A 12,322-nucleotide genomic window follows, 5' to 3' on the forward strand; every position below is an offset into this window, starting at 1 on the left:
TATTCTCTGTGCTGAGATATTAGCACTAAAAATAAGAAATAATGATAAAATAAATGGTATTACAATTACGCAAGTTGAGCACAAACTTTCACAATTTGCTGATGACACATCTCTTATTTTAGATGGTAAAGAAGAATCTTTGAATGAAGCATTAAATGAATTAGATTGGTTTGGAAATATATCTGGTTTAAACATTAATTTTTCTAAAACACAAGTTATTTGGATAGGAAATAAAAAGTATAGTAATGAGGTATTATGCCAAAATAGAAACCTTACATGGGGAGAAACATGTTTTAAGGTAATAGGTATAAGCTTTGATGTTAATCTTGATAGAATTGTAAAAATTAATTATGATGAAAAAATTGTACAAATTAAATGTGTAATAAGACAATGGTCAAAACGAAATCTTACTGTTATTGGTAGAATTACTGTAGTAAAGACATTGATATTGCCTATTTTAAATCATTTGTTTATATCCTTACCAATTCCAAGTGATGATATTTTAAAAAATGTTATTCAACTTATGTACAATTTTATATGGAGTTCACCAATTGATAGAATTAAAAGAGATGTTTTACAAAATGATATTGAAGATGGTGGACTCAAAATGATAAATCTTAGTGCATTTATTTTAGCACTGAAGTGTACATGGATAAGGAGATTATTTAAAACAGACAACAAATGGCAGAATGTTTTTTTGTCAAACGTTCATGTAGAACTTGAAAAATTTTATGGTTATGGAAGTGTTTATATCCAAAAATTACAACAACATATCAAAAATAAATTTTGGCAAGATGTTCTTAAAGCATGGCAACTTCTTAGAGAAAAAGAAGAATATGACAGTTGGGAATGCTTTCTTGCTAGTCCAATCTGGCTTAACAATAATATAAAGGTAGCAAATAAACCTATTTTTTATAAAGATTGGTTTGAAAATGGTATAAGATTTATAAATGATATTGTAAATGAAGATGGGACCTTTTTCTCTCATCAAAAAATAGAAGAAATGTATCAGATAAATGTGAATTTCATGAGATATAATAGTATTATATCTGCTATACATCAAGCATCAAAATCATTTGTGGGAAAAAATCACAAATTAGAACTACCTTTAATTCCATCTGCTATTAAAAGGCTAGTTAAAAGTTCAAAAGGATCTAAAGATATGTATATTGTTTTAAATAAAAATGGAAGTGTTCCCACTAGTCGGTTAAAATGGACTGAAATTTTTGGCTTTGATCAAAATCATTGGAATTTTTTTTATAAACTGCCATTTGTTGTCACAAATAATACTAAGTTACAGTGGCTACAGTATAGATTCAATCATTGAATCTTAGCTACAAACAAATTTCTTCATAAAATTAAGATTTATGATAATCCAAATTGTACTTTTTGTAATAGAGAAATTGAAACATTAGAACATTTATTTTGGGAATGTGAACATACACAATTATTATTAGAACAGATTGAAAATTGGTTTCTGACCAATGGAATTAGTGTACTTTTTACACAAGAAGTTTTTTTGTTTGGTAACTCTGCAAAAATATCAAAAGGCAATGCAGAGAATACTATTTTTCTTACCATAAAGCAATATATTTATAATTCTAGATGTTTTAAAAAAAATCTTACATTAAACTCAGTAAAAGAAAAGATGAAATATGTGTATGCAATGGACAAAAATATTGCTATGAAAAACAAATGTGAACATCAGTTTCTCAGAGAATGGAATGTTTTTGATATAATACTTAGTTAAATACAAAAATGTATATACTTTACATTCAATATTATACATGTTATAAATGAAAATGCTGTATTTACTATACTAAAATAGAATTCAATTTCTAGATGAATTATATTGAAAACTCATCACACTCTTCTCTCTCACTCTCACTCTCTTTCTCTTTCTCTCTCTCTCCCTCTCTCTCTCTCCGGTGTTCAAACTGCTTTACTCTTTATCTTATATTTGTATTTAAAAATATTATTTTTTAAAATTGCTTCCTAATAGACAGTTGTTTTGATTAGATAATATCTATAGATTTATATATTATATATTGCTATTATATTTGTGTATATTTTGTTGTAAATTGGAAGTTATAAATAATAAAAATTAAAAAAAAAAAAAAAAAAAAAAAAAGAAAAAAAAGAATCATGCAAACAGACTTAAGAAAAAAAAAGTACATAATAGAAAAAAGCAGCCTGGGTTAGTGGGGCTGCTTTTATGGTAATTCAAGTTACCTTTTATTCACCTTCTTCCACCTCAGAGCTATCAGCTCTTTGATTTTTATTTTCGCTGACCCTTACAAATGCATTATCCCTGAAAAATAATTAAAATATCCTTTTTCATGAAATGAAATGCATTAATCACTAACAGAAGTGATGACACTTTCTGTTGTGAAAAATGAAACTTTCAGTTTATGTTTCTAAAAATAGACAAATCAATTATTAATGACCTTGTCAGAAATGTCGTTTGCGCAAATAATTTTGCGGAACGAAACCTGTGTTTAAAACCAATTACACAATAAGTTCGTTTCCCTTATTTGTCACCAGTCCGTAAGATGCATGTTCTCATATAAATAGACTTGTCCAAATGTGGACAGGTGGAAGTTCAAGACATCAAGTTAAAATACTGAATTTTAACAAATCATTTGATATTTTCTTGTTTTATAGATAATAAAAAAATATCGTCCATTTGGATAAAAAACGGGAATGCATGACAACAGATTATTTAACCTGATATTCTCGTTTTTCCAGTGGACGAGTCTATTACGTTTTTGACACGTCGTGTGTTGGAACTTATTTTCGTACGACGTTTTTACTTTTTTCTTTCTTTATCTGTTTTCGTGCTTATTATTTTTCACCAAGTTTTGATTTAAAGCTAAGTCAAAAAACTGACGTGAATCTGTTTTTCAAACATATTATTAGAATGGTGAAATATATTTTTATTTTGCATATCAGTTTTCTGTCTTCAAAGATCTTTTTTTTTCTTTTTTTTTCCGACCGACCGACCCGACTTTTTCATGGAGAAAATCCGTAAACCAACAAATTAAAAAACCGTGGCCTTATATCTCGGAAACCAAAGCATTAAGAGCAAATCTGACATGGGGTCAAAAGTGTTTATTAGGTCAATTTCTATCTGTGGTGAAATTTTCAGACATTTAATCGGACAACCCTTTGTTGGGTTACTACCCCTGAATTGGAAATTTTAAGGAAATTTTGCCTGTTTTGGTTATTTATCTTGAATAGTACTTTAAATTCAGAAATTATTGCAATTTTGTCAGTTTAGACTAAACCCTTTCACCAATTGCTGCCCAGACAGAAGCTAGTAGCTACTCTGAGACGAAGGCTTCCCTGGCTATTATTACTCGTGGGATATCTTCATAATAAATGTCAATAAAAACATGTTTGTAGTTATTTGTGTATTCATTTCATTCACTAACATCATGTTCACAGTTTTGTTAATGTTTTAATAATTTTTTCTTCATAAAATATTCAAATTTTCAAATTTTCGGCATTATTTTGTTGAAATTCTCAAAATTCTGCTCTTTTACCCCAAATTGTAATTTTCAAACCCAAATCGGCAAAATTTTGAAAAAAAATTATGAGGCTGTACGAATTCATCACACTGAACAATGTCCATTCCAAGTGTTTTGTACATAAAACAATATTTTATGTCAAAAAAGTATACTAGTTTGTCTTCAATTCTTCCATATTTTTTCCAAAAAAATGTTCCCTCATTTCAAATTCTCGTAATTTCCGTAAATTTCCTCTGATTTTTACACGGTTTTCAACAAACGGAACCGCCATGTTTACACTTTCATCTGGGTATTCATCAAAGAAAGATAACTCATGTTTGCACTGTTTTAAGCGGGAAACATAAAAGAAGTATTCCAAACGGGACTCATCGTCAGCTGTCTGAAGCGTGAATCCCGGTAAACCAGGACTCATCGGCGAAAGGGTTAAAAGTGATTTTAATTTTTACGATTTTGAGAAAAATCCAGTTTAATTTAAATAAAATATTTCAAAATGTGAGTTTCAATTATTGCGTTTACAACTCTGTCGCATTTTTCGCTATGATAAAAACCTCGCAATAATTTCTGAATTTACAGTTCTATAGATAGAGATAAACTGTAAACAGCAATAATGTTCAACAAAGTAAGATCTACAAATAAGTCAACATGACCAAAATGGTGAATTTACCCCATAAGGAGTTATTGCCATTTAAAATCAAATTTAACAATTTTTGTAAGTTTATGTATTCTTTTACAAAAATCTTCTCCTGAAACAACTGAGACAAACTTGGCTACAATCAGCATGCTAAAAATAGAACATAGGGTAAAATGCAGTTTTGGGTTCATATCTCTGAAACTAAAGCATTTAGAGCAAATCTGCTGTTAATAAAATTGATCTTTAGGTCAACATCTATTTGCCCTGAAAATTCCAGATCAATCGGACAACTTTTTGTTGGGTTGCTGGCCCTGATTTTAAGAAAAATTTGCAGCTTTTGATTATTATCTTGAATATTATTATAGATAGAGATGAACAGTAAACATCAATAAGGAGTTATTGCCTTTTATAGTCAATTTTTGTAAGTTTTGTAAATTTGTGTAAATTTTTACAAATTATTTGCAACTGTCACTTCTGGGCCAAATTAATTATAGATAGAGATAACTGTTAGCAGCAAGAATGTCAAGTGAAGTAAGATCTACGAACACATTACCAACACCAAAACAAAATTTGTCATGTTGTCCTTTGTTTAATAAGCTCAAAGACCAAGTTGAGCAACACATTGAGTCTCTTTAGAGCCTCTAGTTAGAAGCTTCTAATAATATGATAAATTAGATATATCTATCACATTTATAATTTTTATGCCCCACCTACGATAGTAGATGGGCATTATGTTTTCTGGTCTGTGCCTACCTTCGTTCGTTCGTTCGTCTGTACGTCCGTTCGTCCCGCTTCAGGTTAAAGTTTTTGGTCGAGGTAGTTTTTGATGAAGTTGAAGTCCAATCAATTTTAAACTTAGTACACATGTTCCCCATGATATGATCTTTCTAATTTTAATGCCAAATTATAGTTTTGACCCCAATTACATGGTCCACTGAACATAGAAAATGATAGTGTAAAATTCAGGATAAAGTTTTTGGTCAAGGTAGTTTTTGATGAAGTTAAAGTTACATCAACTTGAAACTTAGTACACATGTTCCCTATGACATGATATTTCTAATTTTAATTCCAAATTAAAGTTCTGACCCCAATTTTCATGGTCCACTGAACACAGAAAATGATAGTGCGAGTGGGGCATCCGTGTACTATGGACACATTCTTGTTTTTATTTCAGATATATTTAGATGGTGATCCAAATCATTTCATAGATGCTTTAGACAAATCAAAATCTAACTGGATGAGATATGTGAACTGCGCAAGAAATGAAGATGAACAAAATTTGATTGCATATCAGTATAAAGGAGACATATATTACAGAAGCTTCAAAGACATAGAGCCAGGAAACGAATTATTGGTGTGGTATGGCCAGGATTATGGAAAAGATCTTGGAATAGAACGATTGGATATTACATCAATACTAAAACCAAAATATGTCAATGGTGAAGGTAGGTGTACTTGTTATGTAATTAAGTCTTATTGTGTTGTCTGCAACAAAAGTATCAAAAGTAAGGCCGTGTTCACATTGACCTAAATTCGGTGTTGTGTTAGTGTAACTCACACGTAAACTAAACACAATTGCGTTCCCATTGATAAAACTCAATGTTTACATGTAGTTTAAATCATGTTTTATCTACACACAGTCGATAGTCAATGTAGGCCTTGTGTAGGTTAAGTGTACACAAAACTAGGCATTTAGGACATTAGTTTTACCGTGTATATATTTAAGGAGAAAACTATTTTTGAGTAAAATTGATATTTTTGATAATTATTAGTATATAGTTCTTTACAGAAATGGTTGTCTAAATTTTACAGTTTTTTTTGTTAAATTTTTTAAAGTACTTTATTAACCCCTGATCAAGACTCACAAAGCAGCATCATTGCCGAACCCATAAGGCAGCAACCAATTGATTGGGGGGGGGGGGGGGGGGGGGGGGGGGGACATTATAGTTGAGTATTAAACATAAAGGCAGGGGGTTGGGGTGGTGGTGGGCTATGGTTTTTGTTTTGGAAAAAAGAAAAGTTTCCCGTTTTTGGCCCTGAAAAAAAAAATGTTTGTTTCACCCTCAGCTGCCACTATATATAATGCTAAAATTGATTTCGACTTGTCACCAAAATTTGTCCTGAAAAAAATGTATAGCCCACGCCCCGCCACCACCCTCCCCCTTTTTCCAAAAAAAAAAGAAGAAATAAATAGTTGCTACCTAATTCATTTGAAAAGGTCTTCCCGAATCGACTTGACGTACACAGAGATATTCGCCACTGGTATTTTCTCAAACAACGATTCACGTATAAATGCATGACTAAAAAAGTGTGAGGTAAATGATATGTTTGTTTAGTATCTCAGATCCGTCAAATTACACTTAAAATAAAAAAAAAAACGTTACCCTATTCCTTTACCAAATACTCCTTGGAGAAGAAATACCATTTGAAACAAACAGAAAAGATAAAAATGTAGTGATCCCTAATATCTCAAAATGGCTTTCATAAGGGAGCAACCATCTGACTTAAAAATTGGGGTTGAGTCAGATTATTTTTCTCGCGCAAACGTTTTTATTCAGTTTTTTTTCCATGCTAGCAATCAAATTTTATTTATTTTACAATATTTAACACTATAATGTATGGGTGATGCTCTGGATTCCGATTTTTTTTATCATCTGTATGACCGGAATATTATTTTTTTTTTTATCAAATTGGGGATCAAAATATTTAGCAAGGACCCCCCCTCTTTTTAAAGTCAAACGGTTGTTCCCAAACTACCAGAAAAACTGTCCCAAAAATTTGCATTCGGTTCTACGTAATGAACATTTAAATGACACATAGTTTACAAGTGTGAACAAAACTTATGTACAGGTAGCTAAACAAGGTGTATGGATGTGAACAAATGTAATGTAAAACCAGTGTGCATTACGGTAAACTAAATGTAAACATGTTTACTGTACATGGCTTTTGGTGTGAACACGGCCTAAGACATATAATGTATAAACTGTTTGTATAAAGCTTCATATTTCAGAGAGTAGTATTACTTGATTTATTTCACTTGACTATGCGGGTTTAATCAGTACGCTTATTTAAGACCAGGTGTTTAAGATAAACTCATTAATGAAGTGTCCAGTTATTTGTCACAAAGCATACACTATAGTTCATTTGTATATCGGTTTGGTGACACTAATAATTATAACAGCCATCATCCTTATCACACACATCTTCAAATAGACTGTCTTTATGCAAATTGAAGCGTAAGCTCCACCTGATCAGTTGAAATAACATTGGTTATATACTATAATCAAATATCAACTGTGTTTGGTGTTATATTGTCTGCCTTTGAATGTTGGTCAGAGATTTCAGCATGGGCATAATTTTATATGACATGGGACATCAAATCCTTTTATCAACAATGAACATGCCAAGTTGTATTCAAAATTCAATGCTTATTCTTGATTTGTAAATTGAAAAGGAAAAAAAAGGAATATACCATGCCCGAAAGGGTAAATTACAGAACGATATAGAAATCATTGGGGAGTCAGTGTTGGTTAACAATATTTTTTATTTTAACTCGTTTTAGGATTTATAGATATCTAAGTTACTTGCTCTCGGTGTAATTTAATGGCAACAGAGCTTTCAATGTATTTTAATTTTTTTGTGTGTGACTATTTGTCCAAAAAAACTCAAAACTTCAGGTGTATAATTAATTACCTTGTTTTTAAAGTTTGATAAAAGAAGATAGACTTATTTCTGTCTTTTTTTAAATTTTAAATATTATTGATCGTGTAAATCTTCACTGATTCTGTTTTGAAAATATGTAAAGTTCATTCTGAATTTTTTTTCAGCCATTTATAGGTGTCCATTGTGTACAGTTTGCTTCAGCCATGAAAGATATATATCAAATCATTTGAAATACAATCACAGTACAAAATTGGAATGGCTGCTAAATCCATCATCATCTAAAACAAACATCATAGTGCAATATCAATGTGGTATTTGTAGTATGTCATTTGGTCATAGTAATATTGCTAAACAGCATCATAAAATTTGCCATGGACAGGATATAAAGGAAATCATATTTACAATACACAAATTACATAATGAAGATTCATCAAGTTCAGTTCAAAGATCAAATATGCAGTTTACAGTTGGTCAACAGTCAAAGGAAAACATGAAAAGTCAAACTAAAGAAAATTCTTGTAAATGTGGTAACTGTGCTAATGGAGTTTGTAAGAGTCAGCATTTACAGACACATTTGAGAACACATTCTGGTGATAAACCTTATAAATCTAGTGAATATGGTAAAGGGTTTAGTCAGAGTCAAAATTTACAGATACATATGAGAACTCATACTGGTGATAAACCTTATAAATGTGATGAATGTGGTAAAGGGTTTATTCAGAATCTGGATTTACAGAGACATACGAGAACACATTCTGGTGATAAACCTTATAAATGTGATGAATGTGGTAAAGGGTTTTGTAACAGTCAAAACTTACAGAGACATATGAGAACTCATACTGGTGATAAAACTTATAAATGTGATAAATGTGGTAAAGGGTTTAGTGATAGTAGTAACTTACAGACACATTTGAGAACTCATACTGGTGATAAACCTTATAAATGTGATGAATGTGGTAAAGGGTTTAGTCATAGTCAGAACTTACAGAAACATATGAGAACACATACTGGTGATAAACCTTATAAATGTGATGAATGTGGTAAAGGGTTTTGTAACAGTCACAACTTACAGAGACATATGAGAACTCATACTGGTGACAAACCTTATAAATGTGATGAATGTGGTAAAGGGTTTGGTCAGAGTCAAAATTTACAGATTCATATGAGAACACATTCAGGTGATAAACCTTATAAATGTGATAAATGTGGTAAAGGGTTAAGTGATGGTAGTAACTTACAGAAACATATGAGAACACATACTGGTGATAAACCTTATAAATGTGATGAATGTGGTAAAGGGTTTAGTCTGAGTCAGCACTTACAGACACATATGAGAACTCATACTGGTGATAAACCTTATAAATGTGATGAATGTGGTAAAGGGTTTAGTCTGAGTCAGCACTTACAGACACATATGAGAACACATACTGGTGATAAACCCTATAAATGTGATGAATGTGGTAAAGGGTTTAGTCAGAGTCAGAACTTAAAGACACATATGAGAACTCATACTGGTGATAAACCTTATAAATGTGATGAATGTGGTAAAGGGTTTGGTGATGGTGGTAACTTACAGTCACATATGAGAACTCATACTGGTGATAAACCCTATAAATGTGATGAATGTGGTAAAGGGTTTAGTCAGAGTCAGAACTTACAGAAACATATGAGAACTCATACTGGTGATTAACCTTATAAATGTGATGAATGTGGTAAAGGGTTTAGTCAGAGTCATAGCTTACAGAAACATATGAGAACACATTCTGGTGAAAAACCTTATAAATGTGATGAATGTGGCAAAGGGTTTATTCAGAATGGGGACTTACAGAAACATATGAGAACACATACTGGTGAAAAACCTTATAAATGTGATGAATGTGGCAAAGGGTTTATTCAGAATGGGGACTTACAGAAACATATGAGAACACATTCTGGTGATAAACCTTAAAAATGTGATGAATGTGGTAAAGGGTTTGGTCAGAGTCAAAACTTACAGTCACATATGAGAACACATACTGGTGATAAACCCTATAAATGTGATGAATGTGGCAAAGGGTTTAGTCAGAGTCAGAGCTTACAGACACATATGAGAACGCATACTGAAGATAAACTTTTAAGCTCACCTGGCCCATCACTTGGCGTCCGGCGACCGGTGTCGTCGTCCGTCGTCGTTAGCTTTTAGAAAAATCTTCTCCTCTGAAACTACTGGGCCAAATTAAACCAAACTTGGCCACATTTATCATTGGGGTATTTAGTTTAAAAAATGTGTGGCGTGACCTGGTCAACCATCCAAGATGGCCGCCACGGCTAAAAATAGAACATAGGGGTAAAATGCAGTTTTTGGCTTATAACTCAAAAACCAAAGCATTTAGAGCAAATCTGACATGTTTATAAGGTCAAGATCTATCTGCCCTGAATTTTTCAGACGAACCAAACAACCCGTTGTTGGGTTGCTGCCCCTGAATTTGTAATTTCAAGGAAATTTTGATGTTTTTGGTTATTATCTTGAATATTATTATAGATAGAGATAAACTGTAAACAGCAATAATGTTAAGCAAAGTAAGATTTACAAATAAGTCAACATGTCCAAAATGGTCAGTTGACCCTTCAGGAGTTATTGCCCTTTATAGTCAATTTTTATCTATTTTTCATAAATCTTAGTTATCTTTTACAAAAATCTTCTCCTCTGAAACTACTTGGCCAAATTAATCTAAACTTGGCCACAATCATCATTGGGGTATCTAGTTTAAAAAATGTGTGGCGTGACCCTGTCAATCAACCAAGATGGCCACCACGGCTAAAAATAGAACATAGGGGTAAAATGCAGTTTTTGGCTTATAACTCAAAAACCAAAGCATTTAAAGCAAATCGGACAAGAGGTCAAATTGATTATCAGGTGAAGATCTATCTGTCCTGAAATTTTCAGACAAATCGAACAACCCGTTGTTTGGTTGCTGCCCCTGAATTTGTAATTTTAAGGAAATTTTGATGTTTTTGGTTATTATCTTGAATATTATTATAGATAAGAGATAAACTGTAAACAGCAATAATGTTCAGCAAAGTATGATTTACAAATAAGTCGACATGACTGAAATGGTCAGTTGCCTCCTTCAGGAGTTATTGCCCTTTATAGTCAATTTTTTTAACCATTTTTCGTAAATCTTAGTTATCTTTTACAAAAATCTTCTCCTGTAAAACTACTTGGCCAAATTAATCTAAACTTGGCAACAATCATCTTTGAGTATCTAGTTTAAAAAAATGTGTGGCGTGACCCTGTCAACCATCCAAGATGTCCACCACGGCTAAAAATAGAACATAGGGGTAAAATGCAGTTTTTGGCTTACTCAAAAACCAAAGCATTTAAAGCAAATCTGACAAGAGGTCAAATTGATTATCAGGTGAAGATCTATAAGAGAAATTGGACAACCTGTTGTTGGGTTGCTGCCCCTGAATTGGTAATTTTAAGGAAATTTTGCTGTTTTTGGTTATTTTGAATATTATTATAGATAAAGATAAACTGTAAACAGCAAAAATGTTCAGCAAAGTAAGATTTACAAATAAGTCAACGTGACCGAAATGATCAATTGACCCCCTAAGGAGTTATTGCCCTTTATAGTCAATTTTTAACAATTTTCATAAAATTTGTAAATTTTTATTAACATATTCCACTGAAGCTACTGGGCCAAATTCATTATAGATAGAGATAATTGTAAGCAGCAAGAATGTTCAGTAAAGTAAGATGTACAAACACATCACCATCACCAAAACACAATTTTGTCATGAATCCATCTGCTTCCTTTGTTTAATATTCACATAGACCAAGGTGAGCGACACAGGCTCTTTAGAGCCTCTAGTTAAATGTAATGAATGTGGTAAAGGGTTTAGTGATGGTGGTAACTTGCAGAGACATATGAGAACACATTCTGGTGATAAACCTTATAAAGGTGATGAATGTGGTAAAGGGTTTGGTGATGGTGGTAACTTAGTCACATATGAGAACACATACTGGTGATAAACCCTATAAATGTGATGAATGTGGTAAATGGTTTAGTCAAAGTCATAGATTACAGAGACATATGAGAACACATACTGGTGATAAACCCTATAAATGTGATGAATGTGGTAAATGGTTTAGTCAAAGTCATAGATTACAGAGACATATGAGAACACATACTGGTGATAAACCCTATAAATGTGATGAATGTGGTAAATGGTTTAGTCAAAGTCATAGATTACAGAGACATATGAGAACACATACTGGTGATAAACTTTATAAATGTGATGAATGTGGTAAAGGGTTTAGTCATAGTCAGCACTTGCAGTCACATATGAGAACACATACTGGTGATAAACCTAATAAATGTGGGAAAGGTTTAAGTCAGACATGATTTACAGACAGATAATGATTAAATACCACATAAACCTAATGAATTATACCTGTGATTGATTCATTGTTAGTATGCAAGATGTTATACAAATGTACCAGAATAATATATTT

General features: G+C 31.9%; 1 pseudogene; it reads left to right on the top strand.

The window, feature by feature from the left end:
- Positions 1 to 12,322, top strand: part of LOC134695377 (zinc finger protein 493-like) — a 35,437-nt pseudogene extending 23,115 nt beyond the window's left edge.

This window comes from Mytilus trossulus, chromosome 13, assembly GCF_036588685.1.
Source record: "Mytilus trossulus isolate FHL-02 chromosome 13, PNRI_Mtr1.1.1.hap1, whole genome shotgun sequence".
Classification (NCBI taxonomy): Eukaryota; Metazoa; Mollusca; class Bivalvia; order Mytilida; family Mytilidae; genus Mytilus; species Mytilus trossulus.